This window comes from Triturus cristatus, chromosome 6, assembly GCF_964204655.1.
Source record: "Triturus cristatus chromosome 6, aTriCri1.1, whole genome shotgun sequence".
Taxonomy (NCBI): domain Eukaryota; kingdom Metazoa; phylum Chordata; class Amphibia; order Caudata; family Salamandridae; genus Triturus; species Triturus cristatus.
This window is the reverse complement of record NC_140589.1, coordinates 246084440-246106354: the sequence shown is the minus strand read 5'-3', so window position 1 is coordinate 246106354 and position 21915 is coordinate 246084440. Positions and strand designations below refer to the sequence as shown.

The 21915-nt window shown below is 41.8% G+C and overlaps 1 long non-coding RNA gene across 2 annotated transcripts in view; it reads left to right on the top strand.

The window, feature by feature from the left end:
* Positions 1-21915, top strand: part of LOC146816722 (uncharacterized) — a 232274-nt gene that overhangs the window by 36516 nt on the left and 173843 nt on the right. For both annotated transcript variants that reach the window (XR_014962483.1, XR_014962482.1), the window contains exon 3: positions 17339-17754. This is a non-coding gene — a long non-coding RNA (uncharacterized LOC146816722). The remainder of the gene's footprint in view (positions 1-17338; positions 17755-21915) is intronic.

Genomic DNA, 21915 nt, shown 5'->3' with positions numbered 1-21915 from the left:
TTTTTTCTAATCAGTTCTCTCCTTTCAGATTGACTTGCAGCAGTATTTAATCAGTGAACTCAACTCTGAATAGTGCCAAAAAGTAGACGTCAGCCCCACAATTACTTCATCACTTATTGCTTAAAAGAAGACTTAACATAAAATACAGTCAAACAATTGAATACTGTATGAAAGTGGGTTATTAATTGCAGAGTATGTAAGTCTTTCCCAAGTATGAAGTCCCAAAATCCTGCAAGGTCAACCTTACAAGTTCAATAAATTAACCTAGGTCTGACCTCTCGTAGCTATGGCACAGAGTTCAACTTATGGAAACATGTGTAAAGTATTTAGCAGTAAACAAAAAGAATAAGAATCCAGCAATCAATGTATGAAAAAAAACGTGAGACTAAAATGACAAAAATCTAACATTGAGAACTGGAGACATGAGTTTTTAAAGTTTTAGTGGAAATAACACCAAGAAAAAGTAGAGTGACAATCAGAATTTACTGTTTGTAGTTGACCGGGACCTAGGCAAGATTTCAGAATGGCCACAATGTAGAGAATGTCAGATACTGCAAACGGATCATGCTGGTCAAAGATTTTAACATCTAACTGAGGCCTTATTACGATGGTGGGTCAGACCGCATAGGGCAGGGGTAGGACCGCTGCTGCTGATAGGATTTAAGATCCTGGCAGGACGGGGGTCAGATTCCTAACTCTACCATGGAGGCAGTGCCAGTGCAGACACCGCCGTAAGGATTAGGATGTTACTTTCCAATTGCCTGGTCATGGTGGTCCCACTGCCATTAAAAGACAGACAGAAAGGGAAATTGGGGACCCCAAGCAGAGCCTCTAGCCCCCGTAGGTCACTGTTAAGTGGCCCTTGGGGCACATGTAGTGCCCCCCCTTACACATCCATGCACCATATGAACCATATGCTAGGCTCCACATGTTGCCAGTGACACAGTGCATGGGTGTGCACAATGTGCTTTTTTCTACTGTGGCTTGAGCTACGGCTCTTGTCCTGGGCTGCAGCACAAGGCGGAATAGAAAAGAGCATTTTACGACCACCTACACAGTGGTCCTATCATAATAGGGCAGGTGGGACAGCTGACACAGTCGGACAGTCACCTGTCGAGTACGATGGCTGTTGGTGGTCCAGCCAACTGCCATTGGAATGACGACCTAAGTCTCTGATATGGACAACAAAATCCTCCAGTAGTGGAAGACTGATGGCTGTATCCAGCCTTGTCCTCTTAAAGTCCTATCAAAGTTGGATAGCCATTAGATGAGGTCCCGCTGAAGCTTTAGGAAAAATAGCACCAAGAAATGGAAAGTACTAATCTCGGTGGTCGCGGTAGACTATAACCTAGACGTGATTTAAGGCTGACTGCAATGAAGCCCTGGTTGGATACATCACTTGGATTGGTCCTTGTGAAAGTCTAGTAGACAAAATGTTTTTTATAGTTTATATGTCCCATTTTTTTGAGAAAAGCATTGAAATTTCATCTAAGTTTAAGGCAGAATGGGACTTTGTCATATTTTGGCATGAAAAATCCTCCATGTGTGGTCCGCTGCTGAAATTGTAGCTGCCGTCATCGTGGCACTGAAGGAGGTTGGTCCCAAAGGTGCTCTGGAGCATTGAAGATTTTTCACAGAAAATTTCAATCCTGATGCAAAATGAGACTTAGTTGTTTTTTCAGAGAGGTGTGGGGATCCTTGAGTAGGACAAAGCTGAAATTCAATCTAGTCCTGTACAATTGTCAGATGCTTTTCTGATGGTTCCCACTGAAGCTCTGGAGTACTGAAGGATGTTTTCAAAAGTTCCAAAGTACACTTGTAGGTCCCCAGGACCTCATGGGATCCCTATCACGACCACAATAGTTTTACATGGGCCTCAGAAAGACAGTCAAACAGGGTTGGACACTGCTGTGGAAACAGGATGGCCACAGCCCCAAATCTGAATATTCTGCTGAGCTCGGAGGAGTCCTCCTTGCCCTTCCAGTTCGACCCGTCATCAAATGAACATATTGTGTAGCTTCTGAGATGAAGTTCACACCTCAGTCACAACTTTTTCAGGCCAAGTACAGGGTTGATCGGCTGCCAGAGGCTAATGCTAATTAGCCTCCTGAAGGCTCAGACAGGGAAAAAGTAAGTTTCTAATAGTTTCTTTCCTAAAGGTTAACATCACCATTGAATTGAACTTTGAATAACTATTACACATGATGGTTGATTATTTTTCTAGCTGGTCCCATTCCTGAGATAGTAGTATTACTATTTTAATGTCCACTCTTATTTTCTACATAGGAAAGCTAGGCCTGCCACAGTGAAAATAGCTTTTGGGGTCTTGTCACTGTAGGGACATGGAAACATTAATTTCTACCTGTCTCTCTTTTAAATACCATGCTTGAGGGCTACAAGGCCTACATAGGAGTGACTTGCTAATATTTAAAAGAGAGGATTATTTGACAGGTTGCATCGCAGGTTTTACACTGCAACAGTCACACAGGCCATTACTCAAGGCCACAGAGTAGGCCTGCAGCAATATTTTCAGTGCCACTTAGACTGCTTGATTGCACAATAAGTGCCGTAGTCCTCAAGTGGCATTACATTTTCAATGCCAGGGTGCATTTCTGTACCATATACTATGCCCTTGAAAGAAATGTAACTGTGCCAATCAGGTTTTGTGCCAATGTTGAAATATTTTTGAGGTCAGAGTACATACACTGGACACTGGATAGCAGCTTCCCAGTGTTAGAGTTTAGTTTTACCAGCAGGAGAATCCCAAAGAAAAATGAAAAACTGCAGTGACCGTTTCCAACAATGAGAAAAAACTGTCCTAGAGGCAGTACTTCACACTTTTCCAGCACATCCTCTGTGTATTAACTGAATCTATCTCACAATGCACTCATTCTGAGTAAAATGCAACTTTTGAACACCCATCTGCACTTGGAGGCTGCTGGTATGCCAGATAGGTGTGTCTTTAAGGAAATTATCAGTCACCTCTTCCTCAACTACACAAACTGGTTCTAAGGCCAGATCTCCCTCATACTGAACTGATGCCAAACTGATTACAGATGGCCCAAGGAACAAAGGCATCTCTTTCCTCAGGTCTAAATTTAAATTTAATTGTAAATTGTTACAAGTTAACAAAGCTCCTGAAACCCTCCCCACCTGCCCTTCAAGAGCTGATAGGAGTTACTTACCTAACACTGAGGTCTTTCTGCCGAAAGTCCTGAGCCACTGTTTCTACTTTGGATTGGAACCAGTTTTTACATCTCATTAATGGGAAACTCTGACAGGGGCTAGCTCCTGACAGGTTACTGCTAATTACTTTGCTAACTGAAGGATCAAGCAGTAAATGTCTAACTTTTAAAAAGGTACTATTCCTAAATATTTACTAAAAATACAACTTCACCATTAAAATTGATTTTTAATAAATATTAAAATAGTGGCTGAACCATTCTGGAGGCTTGTCCCAAAACAAATATAGCAGAATTTTTTTTATGTGAATTTTAGTTTTGCATATAGAAGTAGCTATAGCCCTGTACAGTGAAAATAGCTTGTGGGGGCTAGTCACAGGATGTACACGCCAACACTAAATTCTTGAATGTACGACTTTTAAATACTAGACACCCCACATTGTGAGCTGCAATTCCAAGATGGGGTAACATTTGTAATTTTTTTTAATATGCTTCTCTCCTGTCAAAAATTGTTATTTTGAGAGGTTTCCCTGAGGTTTACAAGCTACAGTCATCAAGATACACAGGAAGGCCAGAAACCATGTTCTCTTTGGCAGCCCAGTGGATGGTATAACATATGCTGCAGTCTACCAGTGACGTTTTACATAACATTGGAGCACTCTCCTCTCCTCCACTACATACTATGGCCTTATTGGAAAGTTAAATATTCCAATTGGGATTTAGCCAATGTTACCATGTTTAGGGATCAGAGTGCATGCAGTGGACACTGGACAGCAATTTCCCAGTGTGCAGAATTAAAAACCAGTACTACCAGTTAGAAACGAATGGGGGTGATCATGCAAAAATGAGGGATTATTTCATAATCACCAAAAAAATGTAAACATTCAAGTAGTAAAGACAATATATGTGAAAAGAGGAAAATGTAGAGTGTAATGTGCAAAAACAGTGTAATTACAATATCCTAAATTTTGGTTAGTTACATGCAGAACTCCAAGACATAGTTGGCAATGAAAAATGTAATATTCCTTAACTCTGTGATATAACATAAAGCTCTTGCAGTTCTTCCAGCTTTTATTATGAATTCTGTAAACATTGGTTTGAACCTGCACTTGTTCTGCACTTTATACAAGGAGCAGAACAATAATTGATAATTCTGTACTACTGTGACATCCTTTCATATACACCACTGGAATTTTGATGTTCCCCACATCGCAAGAACGAAATATATTTTAGGATAGGGAGCTTAAGCTATATTTGATTTACAAATATCTTTCATAGGGCAATATAATCGCATTTAGATACTGCTGCTGGCCTGTAGGTGTCTAGTGGAAGTTGTATTCAGGGCCTAGACTCCCACTTCATTAATAAATGTCATGTGGAGGGGTAGACTTGGGTAACATGGCCTTGCAGCATAGACTGAAATGTTTCTGCTTCAGTGAAAAAAAAGAAACTTCCACTTGTAGATTACAAGGCACATTTGCATGTAATAACACCTGCCATTGCTGAATACATCAACCTACCAATGCATGTAAGAATAATAGCCTTGAAAATGTGTAGAATGCTTACTCATTTATTTCCTTCTCTGGCTGAGAAATGCTACATCAGGACTGCATATGAAGGAGTAATTCCACCCCAAAAAACAAGTATGTGGCAAAAAAAGAAATGCATCACAAAACTAGTTTTTCCCCAATACGTGTAGCAAAGAAGACCTAGGCTGACCAGGCCCATCCATATTAGTACCAAGTGTACTCTACACACCAGGCAGGATTTCACAGGCTAAATGTTTTCAGAAAATGGGAAGGATGATAAAAAGGTGAGACCTGGGCTCAAACCTCAATTTGACCAGAACATTTCCTGAGAGTGACTCACAGAAGAAAGAGGAGGTCAATTGAACCTCAGTCCATAGCTATAAATATATCTGGTATATATCTACACCCTTCTCAAGAGGCAGTCATTAACAAAGGGGTTAGTTTTGCACCCATTCTTGTACTTGATCCTTTCTTGTTTTATATTGATTTTGCAAGTATGAGAAAGATCAAACTCAAAAGATTGGTCAAGTATCATGAAACAAAATTTCCTCCGTGTTTACCTCTAGTCTGTACAAATCCAAATAGATTTTCTGTTTCCATAGTTGGTCCATATGTACAGCTGTTTAACCAGGCAGTATTAAGCAATGTGTCTCAAATTGAATCCAAACACTACTGTTTTTGCCAAGCCTGCACGAACTTCAAGGGAATACTTCTGTTGTCATAAAATCAGCAGACAAATGGGGTGTAACTGCTATAATAACACTGACAGACATGGACAGACATGGACAGGAGGCTTTGTGTTTTTCAGTAATAGTGAACTTAACACTACTTTAGCATCATATCCCACAAAATAACTATAATTTATTATTGATTCCCTAGTCCCCAAAGATTTGGCTGACAATCTTTTGGATACAAAGAAGACATAATTCCTTTTTTAGAGAACACTGTAGATGGCTGGTTTATATATCCTTTTCCTTCATTCACTAAGAACCACTGGATCTAGTAATGTGAGTGTTTAGAAACCTCTGTCAAAGTACTCTGACTTTTTTTCTTTAAGAACGTGTTGTTTCTCAACCCTCTTATTTTAGGGAAATATTGGATATTCTTCATGTCATCAAAATATAAGGTTTAATCCTGATACTTAGTACCTGATTCACAGGTAAATTTAGGCTTTTGTGTAAGTTTACGATTGTTTGGTATTCACAAAAGGATTTAATATAAATATATTTATGAGTGCTGAGTCTCAGCACATATAAAGATAGGACAGTACCCACCCATAAAGATACTATTAGTAAATCCCTTTATGAATACCAACTTACACAAAAATGTAAATGTACCATTGTGAATCAGGCCCTCAGATTCTTGTGCAACTTGTTATAGACACTGATATACCTCTCTATACCTCAGATGGCCACTTTTAAAAATATGAAAACTCGTTCATTTCTATTGCATGATTATATGACACCTTAAAGAAATTTCTTCTTCGTTTTATAGAACTGGATTATGAGATCCATGCTATTCTTGACTTCCATCTATAGTGGGGTCAGCTCCAATATCTCATTGGTCGGAAAGGTTACAGTCCCTCTGATTATTCCTGGGAATTGTATTCTTTGTGCATGTTCCTCAAGTGGTTCTTTCTGTGTGACAGAAGGCATACTGGGGGCTTCTAGGCACACTGGGGTCTCAGGGTTGGCAGACAGTTTCAAATAGCTCTCCTTTCGACCACAGGATGTTTAAGATCTCCACTGGCTTTGTTTTGGGAATGCTCGTGAGAGTCATGAAGACGGTGATGGATATTGTTTGACCTTCACACTCTCTGCATTATTAGAGCCTTGCATACTTTAAAATGGCCATCTTTAGTATAACAACAGTTTCCTTAATGAATGAATGAAATTATATTTATATAGTGCATGGCTACCCTGAGGCCTCCCAGCGCTGTTGACAGAAAAAAAAATGGCTCCTTTCTCAATCCAAGATGGCTGTCAGTGACTACTGAATTGATGAACACTCATTTTCAAGTTGAAAGGGGTTCTGATAGCATTTAAATAGCACTGCCTACTAGTGTATGCCTAACAACATTCGCGTTTGCAAGTATTTATTCTGATAATAATTCATTCCTTACTTAACAGAAACAAGTATGCTCCTGGTGTAATTTCTCAAGTTGCCTTACCAACTTAATTTTCTTTGCCTTCCTGAAATGTTCTCTGGGTCATCCCTTGTGGGGTAAGGTTTGTAATTGTGCTGGAGCAGGAACTCATTCAATGGCCCAAATCAAATTAAAATCCAATTGGACTGCAACCCATACAAAAGAAGCTGAGCCCTACTGGAGAGGAAATGATTTTAGTAACAATAAGTCTAACAAGATTGGTTCAGTGACACAGTAAAACACCAAATTCTCATTTGTTATTGAATAACAATGTCCAAAATTGCAATAAGAAACAGGAGAGGAACATTTCAAAATGTCAATTTTGGAATACTAATCCAGTGTATAAAATATGAATGGTTACCACACAGTATGCAAAGATAAATACAGTAATGCATGTCACAGTCAACGAGAACATTTCTAACATGGTGAACAGGTTCCTAACATCCTAACATTGTATTTCTATGTGCTATACACACTTTTAGCAGAAGCAGTAAATAGGAAGTCTGGGTTTCAAGTTTTTTAAAGAATCACACAGCATCTTGTTTTCGCTAGAATGTAGACACTCAGCTATTCTCTGTAACAGTATATGACAAACAGTGCTAAGCTAAGGGCCACTTATCTTCACTGCCCCTACGGAGTCTGGCTGACATTCCCAACCAGTGTGACCTCTACCTTAATAGTACAAGTCTGAGGTCCCTCTAACTGAGGGACAGATACCTTGTTTTTTATAGTATCAGATCATTGATCCGATCTTTACATTTATCAAACAAAACTGCACTTGCAAACACTAAAGTATCAACAAGACTAAAACACATCAATTCACATAAAAACTATATTTTCCTATAACTGAAAACAATACAAATGTCAGATACTGGGTCCTCCATGATGTATTCAGGCAGAATATCAGAAAATAAATATCGTCCTACAAAAATTAGGCCTGGGCTAAATTTCCGTTCCGCTCGCGGAAACTGCTATAATTTGACATTTTCGCGTTCCGCGGAGAGCGCGTAAATGTCAAAATTTCCGCATTCCGCAGTTTAGCGATAATTTGGTTCTTGCTCGCGCTGTAAAATAATACATTCTCGCGCGCGCGCGATCGCCTTACCTGAATCCCCGCGTTCGCCGACAAGTTTTCCCGATCCGGTTGCGTTCTCCACGAGATGTTGGATTGTTGGTAGCCATTTGCGCTGTCTCGCGACAGTTCGCGCCCGCAGTAACGTCATGCGTCGCGTGATCACGTCTTTCTTCTCGCGATCATGCACCGCGAGAAGAGTGAAAACAAGATGGCCGCGCCCGCAAGCAACCGCATGGGTAAGTTGGCGAGCCGCGAACACGCATAAAATACCGTGAACGGGCGGGAAAAAAACTTCCGCATCTTCGCGATATTTCCGTGTGTTTGCGGAGATTTGTAACATTTTCGCGATAATTTGCGAAAGTCGCTTTCGCAAATTCCGCCCACCCCTAACAAAAATATTGATTCTTAAATATTGTGATACTTTGGCACTGGATTCAAGCTGGCCTGGCTGAAACCAGTCCCAGAAGGCTTGTTTCAGGTCCAGGGAACACATAGCTTGGTAGTTCGGGCTGGACTGTTTCCATGAGGCATAGGGTCAAGACTGATTTGCATATAGCTGTGTCTGAACTGGGGTGGCGAAGTGAGCTAAAGAATGATGATGGTTTCCACCCCAAACCCAAATCAGTAACTGGAGGTTGACTGTCTGAAAAGTTTCAGCACTCTATCCATCATCTCCTTGTTTTTGCTTTGTTCGCTCTAGGTTGGCAGGGTATGCCTAGATGTGGGTCCCTTGCTCACTTTGCCACTGGATCCAAGCTAGCCTCGCTGATGAGGGCTGTTAGCCAGAAACTGGTCCCAACATGCTTGTTTTCATTTCAAGGAAGACCGGGCTGGACTGTTCCCATGAGACACAGGGTCAAGACTGATTTGCATATAGCTGTGTCTGAACTGGGGTGGCGAAGTGAGCTAAAGAACGATGATGGATTCAACCCAGATCTGTGACTGGGGGTGAGTGTCTGAAAGGTTTCAGCGCTCCGTCCATCATCTCCTTGTGTTCGCCCTAAGTTGGTAGGGCATGCCCAGACTTGGGTCCCTTGCTCACTTTGCCACTGGATTAAAGCTAGCCTGGCTGATGAGGGCTGTTAGCCCGAAACCGGTCCCAGGGTGCTTGTTTCTGGTCTAGACTGATGGTATTTGCGAACTCTCTTCTTTAGGTTTTGAGGGCCAATATGGTTAAGTGCTCTGTAGGCCAGAGTCAGTGCCTTGAATTCAGTTCTCCTTGAAGTAAGGACAGAATTCAGTAGTTCAGTAATTCATTCAAAAGTAGGTCATTATGTTTTAAAATGTTACATATTATTGTATGTGTTAATTGTGTTGTATTTTTTAAATGTAAATAATGTATTTATTAGTTTTTAATATTTTGAGAAATGGGGTTCTATTTATCTTATAAGAATATGTGTGATAATTTAATATATGTCTTCAACTTTACAATATGCAGGTATTGCATTTTATTTTAAATTTATAATTATATTTTCTTTTTTTGCATGTTTATATTTTTAATTGTTTATTATGTTGAAATTATTTTATTATGCTGAAGTTAATTAGTTTGTTTCTACTATTGCATTGACTGGAGTGGAAAAAGTAAATGTTACCCCTCCCCAATCCAGCTCTTTCCCTACTGTTGCAGTGATTCGATGGGGAATAGAACATTTTACCCCTTTGCAATTCAACACTTCCTCTACTGTTGCCATCTTGTTAGCGCTGGTTGATGATGGACTGTCGTTAGTAGTAGGAGTCAGGCACACTGCCTGGGTAGTTGGCGACGACGTTGGTGGCGATTCCCAGGAGGTTCACTGTTGCCTGCACATTGATGGAATGCGTGTGCTTTCTGTTGAGGTAATTGTGCGCAGTGTCACCAGGGGGCACAAGTAGGACATGTGTGCAGTCAATTGCCCCCTGACATGTGCGGGAAGCCAGCTATGGCGTTGACGCCTTGCTTGGTCTCCAGCTGTTCCTGCACAGTGTGGGGAAGTATAGGTACTGGGGTACCAAGCTGATGATGGCATCCAAGACTGCTGTGATGGACTTTGATTGGGCTGGCTGTGGGACTCCTCCGACTCTGGCGGTTGTTGCTTGAAAGGTCCCAGAAGCCAACATGTGCAGCACAGCCAGCAGCTTTGTCTGCGGAGGGATGTTGGTTGTCCGCTGTGTTGGTACCGTCAGCCTGTGGACAATGGTGGTCAGGATGCGTAGGATGGTTGTGCTTTTGAGCCTGTAGTGGGCAATGACATTCCCTGGTGTTGGGTCTGTGAGGTTGGTGGGTTTTCTGGAGGTCCCCTATCTTGGTCTGCGCTGCATCTGTGGTGGTCTAGGGGAGGGGGGCAGCGGGGGAATGGGGGTGGCGGTCCTGGGTGTGTTGGCAGTGTGTGTTGTGGCCCTTTTGGGTCTCCGTGCTGCATGATCAGTGGCTCCATGGCATCTGTTGGTCTTCAGGTGGGGCTGTGGTCTGGGCCCCCTTTTCTAGTGCCGGTTGTCATCCGACTTTGCACCAGGTCAGAGCAGGTGTCAAAATCCTGCAGCTAACGCGCCTTCTCGCATGTTTTATGGTCTTATCACCAATGTGGCTTCTCGTTGAGAATGTTGCAGAGTGGTGTTGTCACGGCTTTTTGCTTGGGAACGCCAATTCTGCATCTCATTAGCGATAGTTGCCGGGGTCATCCGTGGCGATGTTTTTGAGAATGCTATCGCCGGAAAACCAGTGATATGGGCTGTTTACACCAGCTTGTGAATAGGGTGATAACTTTATCGTGACTTTGGCTGCGCTAAAGTGCCGATAAGTCGGCAATAACTCCTTGAGAATATGCCTCAGGGTAAGTGAAAGGGTATAGTGCTTAAAACAGTTTTGTCTCATTTTATGGCAGCTTCTTAGATGCAACAAGGATGAGCAGGCTGGTAGGTGCTCTAATGCTCATCTTGCAACCACCACTGGTGTTTCCATCTTTTTAAAACGTATATGAGTGGTACTGTAGGTTCTGTTTTTGTAAAATGATTTTAATGGCTAGGATACCCTACTGAGTGACACAATTAGGAGAGGTTTCTTTGCAACATGCTGCTTTAAGATTAGAGGTAGGATATTTTACCATACGTTTTTTTATGGGTTGTGTTTTCTCAGGATCTATTTCTTTTGCAATGTGTATTCATTTGAGGGTGATCGTGGGTGTTTCTTTCTCTCACACCCTTCTATAATCAAGGCCCTGTTTGAGTAGGACGGTAGTCTGAATTGAAGTTGGCTAGCCTCTGCCTGGAATGGCAGAGTAGGCAAAAACAATGGACTGGAATGCAGACACATGTAAATGCACATAACTTAGGGCCTGATTATGATTATAGGTAGGCGAAATTTGCGTAGTCGCGCTACGCAAAGCGCCGCAAAACGGTAAAAAATCTCCGCGAGCATGCAGAAATTCCTCGAATACGCGGAAATGCTTGTTCGCAATGCTTTTTTCCTGTTCGCGAACGCTGTTTGCGTGCTCGGGGGTGGAATATTTCGCGAACAAGCATTTTGAGAAAACAAACAAGCAAAAAATTCAGCAAAACTGCGGAACACAGAATTTTGGGCAATTCCACGTTCTCCGCAGAACGCAAAATTACCCAAATTCTTCAAATTCCGCGAGCGGGACGGAAATTACCACCCAGGCCTAATTACGATGACTGTGGGACTACCACAACAGCCCATTGGTGGCAGTTCTACTGCTTTCGTCATATTGATTGCTGCCAACCACATTAGGATTGCGGGTTGATGGTTGGTGGTCAGAGAGACCAACCACCGCGGATCTGATTGTAGCCCCTCGGTCCATCTAAGGGACTTGTACCCCTACAACATTGAGATTAAAATGTCCCGTCCCATCGGCTGTTTCATGGTGGTTTTTCCTACAATGAAAAGGCAGGCTTAAAGGGACATAGGTTGCCTGTTGCGGATCCTCCTTCCTCACTGGCCCTCTGATAAGGCCCCTAGTGCCTGCCACATAGTGCAGGGATATGCACTGGGTGCATATTTTGTACTCCGGTGTGTGCTGCAGCCCGCAGCCCCCACAGCAATACAAAATGGATGCTTTGCGACCACCTTGAAGGCGGTCGCATTGTGATTCAGTGTGTGGGACTGCTGAGGGGTTGTTGCGCAATCCCGTTACCCACCAGGAAATGTCTGATCGCCATCCTAATCAAGCCCCTAGTTCAAGCAGCCCATTCATCACATTTTTGTTTTATAAGTCTAGAAATTATCATGTATCATACTTTGTTAAATTGACAACTGTATCTACAAACGTTTCAGCTAAGGATAGATAAGTATAGTCTATTGAATATTAGAAAAAAACTACTGTAACACCTTCAGCCTTGACCTTAGCACTGAGGGCCTGATTAGGATGGCGGTCGGATAAGTCTGACCGCCATCCCTTCGGAAACAGGACTGCTCACCTAGCTGTCGGTGGTCCCTCAACCGCAATCATGATGCCACCACCTTCACAGCGGTTGCAATGTGTATCTTTTGTATTGCTGCATGTGCTTCAGCCTGCTGCACACACCGCAGTACAAAATATACACTCTGTACATATCCTAGCATTGTTGTAGGGATACAAGTCTCTCCGACAGACCACTGGGAGTCTTTTTGATTCATGGTGGTCGGTCTCTTCGACCACCTACAAACCACCCGCTATTGTAATCTGGCGAGGGGTAATGCTTGGTCCAATGGCGGTGGGACAGTCACTGATGGGCTGACGGTGGCTGTCCCACTGCCATCGTACTGATGCCCTATGTTTGTACAGTCAATGCTGTTTAAAAGACTAACTATCAGAATAGGTAAACTCTAAGCTGATAAGGATCTGAAACAATGACCATGAATTGTTTGGGAGGTTGGAAGGATGTTACTTGGGATCTTGGAGGGGCTATCACTATTGGTTATTGGTATTCCACTACAATTTGATAATAATCATTAGGAGTGGGCTAAGCTCTAGGGATGGGCAGAGCAGGCATATTGCCTTTACGTGGAGTTCCAGGGAGTTGGAAAAAAATCTGTGATACTCCGCTCCCTCCCCCCTCCCAAAGTAATTATAATGTAAAGAAAGGCACTTACCTGCCGTGGCTGCTTCCTCCTTGCCATGACGTGCAAGACGTACCAACGGAGGGGTTATCAAAGAAGAAGGACGTCGAAGCAGAGCAGCCATGGTGAGGAGGAGGCAGGCACGACAGGTAAGTGCCTTTTTTTTACATTACATTACTCAAGGAGGGTGGAGGTCTGGCTAACTCCACTCCATCAAGGAGTCAGAGATTTGCCTAAATTCCAAGTTTGCAATGGAACGCGGAGTAGGCAAAACTCCATATACTCCGCTGGCGGAGCAGAGTTACCCAACCCGGTTTACTAAATTTACAGAGTTTTGCTTTGCAGAATTCCGTTGAGTTCCTGAAAAACGCCCTGAGATTCCATGGAGTTCTGTCCATCCCTACAATACACCAAGTGCACTTTGTAGAATGCATACAGCTCAATCTGACTCCAATCCCAGCCACTTCAATAGACTCTTTTTCAAGCAAATCTCAAGCAGAAAGTGTAATACGTAAACCTAACTGTTGCGCATTTCCTGAAAATCCTAATCCCACCAATGAGACAGAAAAAACATTATGACCAATATGTAGGCATAAGAGCAGATTGTGGTGTTAGCAGCAACAAACATGTAATTAAGAGGCAGGCTACAACATGCCCAGCCAGCCAATGGACATGGTGATGAAGGTCGCCCTCTGTTGTCTTGAGCTCGCTTACTCACTACAGGACGGCCAGCAGTTCTTTGTGTGCTGTCTCACTTTCGTTTTGTCTGCTGTCCATAATGGTACAGGAATAAAAAATGAAACGATTTACAGCGGTGGTAGGAGCCTGCTGAGAAACCATAGACACTTCATCTGGGTTTGAGACACAATGTACGATGACCTGCAATAAGGCTTGCCTGTTCGAGGGAATCTCAATGTTAGGCCAGGTAAGAATATATACCTCTACATGTAACCACTACATTTCTACTCTAAACTCATTTCACACTCTCCCCACCCCATAGAAAGGAACACATCTCACACTTCTCATTCACCCACAGTTTAATTAGAGTTTGTGATCATTTGAGTTATTTTAGCAGACTATTTTTTTAATTGAATCTCTATTCCACATGCAATGGTAGAAAGAGCATGAATAGGAGTGCCAGCTGCTGTGGGAGGGTGGCAATCATGACACCCATCTAAATATATCCCAACCACACACACAGGTATTTAACTCTGATATCTATGATACTACTTCAATATAGATGTTTTTATTTCTTGTTTTTGCATACATCAACACTAATTATATAAAAGTTAATCAGCTTATACTTATTTTGTAATTAATTCCATAGGCATCCAATATTCTCAGGCCATGGACAACAGACAGGTTATAGAAAATGATAAGCCATATTATTTTCATGTCTTACCATATTTATTTCTCAATATGTATCTGAATATGTTATCTACATTTTCTAAAATTAATATAAACTACTTGCTCTGCATATTGTAATTGAAAAATATACTGTTTAAATGTATCAGGCTAATCTTGCTCTCCAATGTATCTGTTTAATTTAGTCTCAGAGCACAAGTTACATTTCAATCACGCATTGTAGTGTTATGATATTGGTTGAGTTTTAATCTTTTACAGATAGGTCTGACTACTCAATTAGGTTCCATGATTGCTAAGGTTTTACTCTTCAATGTTACTCCTTGCCACCCCATTCTCCTTTGTTCTTACTTCTTAGACTCCTGTCCTGGAGTACTGTCTAAACTGTTCTATCAAGAGCTTAATTTGAGCCTGTGGGTTCCTGTGCTCAACTCTGGCAGTAAATACAAGCCACCAAATGGTGGTGCTGTCTGTCAATTTTTGAGAAAAGCACAATAACAGTGTATAAAAATCGAAAATACATTACAAATATATAATATCTGTAGCTCAGGCCTTTCTATAGTTTTGGGTGACGTGGAATAGCCTGAATTGTCACACTTGTAGGAGAGCCGTGGTTAGTACTTGTGTTGGTACTGTCATTGGTAGTACTGGCAAGGGCCATGGGTGTTGCAAATTGCAGTGGCCTCCTGATAAGGACACTGGCACCTACTTTTCTTCCACAAATTTAGCACTGGTTCTTTGGTTATAACATCTTTTATTATAATTACACACCAACTGCCTTATATAAAGTAGAAATACAGAATTTCACATTCCAAGAGAAAGGGTTATTGACAGTGGAAGATATGAGTCCTACCTAAATATTAGGTCCCGAAATCTTGGAAGGTCAAACACACAGGTTTAATAATTTAAACCTAGGGGCTCCATCCCTGGCAGCTATGACACAGAGCAGACAGGTTTAAGTTTGACTCAAGTATTGAAACACTAAAACAATCAAAAAGTCAAAACGTCAAACAATAAATATCACATAACCAATTTCTAAAAATTAAGAAAACTTTAATAAGAAAAATTGCATGAAAAGTAATGCAACCTAAAGAAGAGGATCAGAGATATGAATATCTAAAGTTCTAATGCAAAAAGTGCAAAGAGAAACTAAAGCACCATAAAATCCGGGTTAACGGTTGACCAGGACCATAGCATAATTTAATACAGACTTCGATGGAATGCAGGTCATATACAACAAGCTGGTTGTCCCAGTCACATTTTTTACCTTCTGATAGTCTTTTTTTTAATGTAAGTCGAAATCCTTCAGCTGGGCAAAGTTGAAGGCTGTATCCAACAAAGTCATCTAAAATCCATATAGACTCTGTACAATGTCCAGCAGAAGCCATTGCTTGTGATGGTAAAGCTCTAAGTGGGAAAATTACACTTTCAGAGCCTCTGAGGTCCTCGGAAGCCTGAATCTGTATCTGACAAAGTCCATGTGAAATCTGACACCTTTGCTGTGATGTCCAGCTGAATCTCCTTAGATCTAGGTAGTCCAGCATTTAGAGACTTTCCAGGAAGTTCCTCTTTTCTACTTCTAAGGCTCCCGGTTTGTCAAGGACAGCACTCTGGAGCAAGAACACACTTCAGCAAAGGTCACCTGCAAGGATCAGTCCAGTTCCACTTGTAACTGGTCCACTGGTAACTCCAGAAAAAGGACTCTTGCAGCTTGTTATATCTCTGTAGCCAAACTGGAAGTCAGACAGACAATCTTTCAGCCCATTTCTTATGTGTAGGTCCAAGTGGACAAGGTGAAGCCCTTCAGATCTCTGCACAGTTAATAGACAGCAGATTCAGTCTTTTTCTTTTGTTCTGGCACAGGCCCATAAAGTGTTCTGAAGGAATAGGGGTAAGATGCAACTTTCTTCCATTTCGCTAGCAAGTGAAGTGGGTGGAGGCTGACTCTGTCCTCTCTCTTACCAATGGACAAAAAATTCCCAAGGGCAAACCTTTGCACTTCTGCAGCATATCCACTTTGCCTCACAGCAAAGTATCCCACAGTGCACCTTTCTTTCTAAAGTTCGAGATGGCAAAATCTTTCTTCCCCTGGAGGAAGATTGTGGCACACCTAGGTAATTTTGTTCACCAATGTGCAGTTGCCGGCTAAACAACCACTCCAAACTGGTTGTGGGGCCAGCTACTTCACCCACTGAAACTAAAGGCAAGAGGCTGAAGTGATTTGGGATCAAAAGGTTGTCTCCACTAGACTTCCCTTATCACTAAACTATTAAATTACATGTCTTCCCTGGTCTTTTAAGTTAAGGAAGTTCCAGGAAACACCTAAACTACTCTTCTTAGGTTAAGCTGGATAAATGTCTCCCCCGAGCTATTCTACCAGGCTGTCAGAACCCAAAATGCTTATGTGGAGGCAGAATGCAGGCCTTGACATCCATACATTTAGGAGCCTGCTGGAAGATTCACAATCTCAGTAGTATGAAACAAGAGGCTGGGGGTTAGGAAAGCGTTCACCAGGGAAAATGTCCTGTTGAGAACCTGAGGCTGGTCAATAAGATGTTCCTTCTTAGCAACTATACCCCACTCTCTCAGAAACTCCTAACTTTGCCAAACAATTTCATCAGAGTGGAGTTATCTCCTGTTTTTATTTAAAGTTAATCTTTCAACCACAGCCCGATCTCAAAACACAGCCAAGATCTACCCTTACATATAAGTCGCCATTAGGGTAGTCCCTAAACAGCCCATAGGGCAGGGTGCATTGTATTGAAAATGTTGTCCATGTACTTTTAAGTTTTGCATGTCCTGGTAGTGAAAAACTGTCAAATGTGTTTATCACTATTGCAAGGCCAACATTTCCCATAGGATAACATTGGGATTACCTTTTTGCATTTAATGAGTTATAACTGTTTGGAGGGAACAAGTGGAAATGTCATGTTTGGTGTCATTGTAATTGTAATTTAAGACCATATTTAATGGTAACATTGGATTTTAAAATTCTGAAAATGCCACTTTTAGAATCCTTGGTGTGGAATACGTTGAGCTTCTTCTGGAAGAAAGGGAAAAGTTCTGAAGCTTTGGACTCTTCATGACCATGAATAGGGCTGTTCGCACCAAGATCTTGCTGCCTGCACTGACCACCAAGGTAAAGCTCTGGTGAACCCGACTGCTTAAGTTACAGAGATCATCAGCGATTGCCACCAATGTGAGATCTGCACTTCGTGCTTCAACATCAACAGCCACAGTGACCACCAATGTGCAGCTCCAGCAATGACCACCTGTGACACTCAAAAGGATGTTTGCACTACAGTGATTGCATTTTCTGATACCAGGCCTGCGCTTCGTGTTACAGGAAACGACTGTCTGCAACACTCTCTGAGCTCTGCACAGCCTCCTTCACAGTTGACTGCACTCTTCACACTGGACTTAAGAAGGTAACTTTTTCAGTAGGAGTAACATGGTCCCTTTATCCAACCGGTGCTCCAACGCACTACTCCTGCACATGTGACTTTCAGCCAGTTTCGCATAAGTAGATAACCCTAATTGGCTCTTTCTGCTTTTAGGTGCTAAACTTACCATAAATATTTGGAATTACATGTCCCCAGTGCTCGTGATTAGATTTCTGTCCTGTTGGTGTCAAAAATGTATTACATTTTACACTATCTTTCTCATTTGGTGTGGGATTTTTTTCATTTGTGTTTTTACTATATTACTGTTTGTGTGCTGCATAAATACCTTACATGTTGCCCCTTAGTTGCCTAAGCCTGACTGCTTTTGTTGTCAAGCTACCATAGAGTTAAACACAGGTAAATTTAGTGACTTTGTTGTTCACTGTGACAGGGATTGTTGCTGGTGCTTGAGAAGGGGTCAAACCCCCTCCACAAACATCCGAGTTTCTCACAAACATGCCATTATTTACTGTTCTGTTAAAAGCCCCCACAGCTAATTTTAAGGATTTTTCTCCCTAACCCTTCTGTAAAACAGATTACTCTAGATGTACAACTGCTATCTTGGCCGGCGTCCAATATAGACGATTTATGGTGAATAAATTATTCTTTTTCAGGTTAGCTGATTTTACAAATTTGTGTAAGAGCCTCAAGGAGTGGTCCCAAACTGTCTCTATGTCACACTCAAGGGGAGCCCTGTTCCAAACTAGATGTTATGGTAAGCACTCCTTATCGTCTGCCTCCAAGAGTTTCTCATACCACTTAGAGACTTCCTTGTTCTTAAGATTGACGTCCATGGCTCCAACTCCCAGTCTCCACAAGCTTCTTTTCTTCCGGACGTAAACCATGAGGATAATTGAATATACTTAAACCTGGAAAAATCATTCCCAATCTTTGCTCTCAAAGCCTCCCAAGGGTGGACGCCCCCCGATGATATCAGATCTGACCATTTTGTGATGCCTGCCCTTCTGATTGGTATACTCAAGCTGTCTTTCAAACATAACGGGGTCCCCGGAAATTCCCAGATTGGGGCAAAGTCTGAATAGTAGCCAAGACCTCACCTACTCCTAACCTTATACCATAATTGGAAGGCAGACTTCAATATTTTTAAGCATACTTAAGCACCAAATTTGTACAAAAAACCCTCCCCACCTTTCTTCCTCACCATTTCACCCAGAAGCCTCCCCCAGGTTGAATCATCAGCCTTCCCAAGCAACATCCGGATGTTTTTAAATTGGAAGGCTGCACAGTACCAACTAATATCTGGGAGAGCCAAACCTCCTTTAATGAGCATATGTCTTGAGTTTCTTCCATGCCAGCCTTGCATCCTTATTGGCCAGCATGAAGCTTAAGATCTTCCCCTGGATTTTATTGATACCTAACTTGGGAAAACTAAGGGGGATGGCATTAAACAGGTAGGTTAGTTAGGGGAGTATGATCAATTTAATTAGATTGACCCTTCCATAGATGGTTAAAGGGATATTTTTCCACCTTGCTAACAATCGGTCTATCTAAATTGATCTGTGGGATCTTATCTATCTCCTTAACGATAATCCTATCCTCCTTCCAAGAGCCCAAGATGTGACTGTATAAGAGCTAACGATTTGCATATCTTTTTGAATGTCCGAAGGTGAGAGATTATTGAGATCGCTTTTAGGGGAATCTTTGGCAGAGAGATCACCCTGAATATCGCTCTCATTTTATTTGGAGAAGATGATACAATCAGTAAGTGGCTGAAGAGCCCACACAGAGGGGTGTTGCTCTATCTGATCCTGAAAGTCCGGAGGGAAATCTATATCTAATGGAGGGACCCCCTGCCCCCAAAGTTGGAAGATTAGGTGAAGGCAGCTGTTAAAATTTCCCATTTAGATCAAGGAAAGGAGAACAACCTCAATATTTAGCTTGACTTTCTGATATGGAGTAGAGTCTTGGGTTTCAAATATCTTTCCTTGGTCCAAAGATTACACCATGACACCAACAAAGGTGTGGGTCTGGTAAGGTTTGCAGACCGAAGCGAATGCAGAGGCCGCAGGGTTCACAGTTCAGAAGAGCGTCTCTATAAAGTATTTCAGACGCTTTTTCGGTGATATGAGGATTAAAAAAAAAAAAAAAAAGATGCACAACTGCAATGTTTTGTATCTGAGCTAATAAGTTGCTTTGCACTCATCTAGTAAATATAAAAGTGTAACACAACTAACGTACTGCTCTGCGTTTACTTCATGGTAAGTCTGATAACGGACGTACACAATTTGTCTACATTTTTTTTATGCAAGTGATGTATTTCATGGTCTTCATCCCTAAGGCTACTCAAGTAGTTTTCTACTTATCAGATTGACAACATTCAGAAATAATAAGACATTCAATGGATGTAGATATTTTTACTATGGTGCATTACCTGGTTATGATAAAGGTTTTAATTCATAGGTGTGATAATATTTTGATATTTTATTTTGCTTTGTACATCAATGAGAAAGTGGGAAGTCAATTCACTGAAGCATGTTGGCTGGCTGGAGATCAAATTAATGGAACCTTCCCCACTACATTTCAATTTGTGAAAAAAACAATCAACCTGCAAACAAACAAGAAAGAGTCTTTACAAAAAAGATTACAAACCCTAAAGCAACGAAGTTTGGAACTACATTGTGATTTTATTTTGGACAATCCATAGGATCGACTGCAAAACGATTGCCAGCCTTGTAACTTTATGACAATCTTTTTATTCTGGACTTTCACCATGATTCAGTGCACTATTGATTAGCATAGAATATTACTTTATGTTCTTTCTTTTTCCTGAATTGTGTACTCAAATAATAAATATGCAATGAATTAATGAATGAGAGCATTTATAGAGCACAGCGTTCACTCAGAGGAGCATTTTGGCGCTATCAAAAACGGGGAGGGCTGTGGTAAGGAAATTAGTGAGTACAGTTGGGTGGAAAGATCAGATGATTGATAGCACTATATGGTTTGGGGCAGCAAAGATCTAGGTCTTTAAGAGTTTCTTGAACATGAGTTCAGACTGTGCCAGTCTCATCTGGCTGGGCAAGCTATACCAGGCTTTAGTTCCTAGGACTGCCATTACCTTTCCCCCTCTAGATAACAGGTGGAAGGCGGGGCGTTAGAAGGTTTTCTGGGATGATCGCAGGATCATTGGGTGATGTATGGTTTAATTCTGGACCTTAGGTATTTGGGTCATGTAGCCCTGAGTGTTCTAAATTTGTTTGCTAAGACTTTGAAGAGAATCCTTTTATGTATGATCAGCCAATGGAGGGTTTTAGGTGCTGCTGTGGCTGAAGATCTCCTCAGTAGTTTTAATACCAGACGGGCTGCCACGTTTTGGACTATCTGTAGCCTTTTTAGAACTACCTTTTTTCGCACCTGCGTATAGGCTGTTGCAGTAATCCAAGTGTGACAGAATTAGGGCTACTGCCACTGTTTTTCTGACTGTAACAGGGAGTAGATCAAAAGAATTGAGGGTTTTTTATCATGTGGAAGCACATGCCCGCTGCCGAGAGGGCTGCTGGTGGAAGGATAGTGCATGATCGAATTTAATCCCTAAATTTCTCACTGTCAACTATGTTGGGAGGGGGTGCCATGTCAGTCTGCCACCACTGTTTGGGAGTGAAGATGTTGGATTTCCCAAGTAGCATGATCCCAGTGTTTGACTGTTACATTTAAGGTGGTTTGTTTTCATCCAATCCATGACTGTGGATAGACAGTGCTAGAATTTTTCTTCAGCTGCTGTGGAATTTTGCCAAGAGTGAGGATTAGCTGAGTGTCATCCGCATACGAGATAGACTCAATGTCAAAGGACGCAATCAGGTTAAGCAACAGTATCATATAAGGATTAAGAAGTGTTGGACTCAGGGCAGAGAGCTCTGTGGGACACCAGGGAGAAATTGTTTTTCCGTTGATTTAAAGTTGCCGAAGGTTACTATTTGTCTCCTGTTTTCCAAGAAAGAAGTTAGCCAGGCCAAAGCTTTGTCAGAGATGTCTCTACCCGCAAGCCTATCTACCAGGATGTCGTAGGAGACCGTATCGAATGCGGCCGATAGGTCCAACAGAATCAGTACTGTATTCTTTCCTTGATCAAAGGAAAATTTTAAGGGGTTCTGATGTATGAAGCAGCACTGACTCTGTTGAGTGACC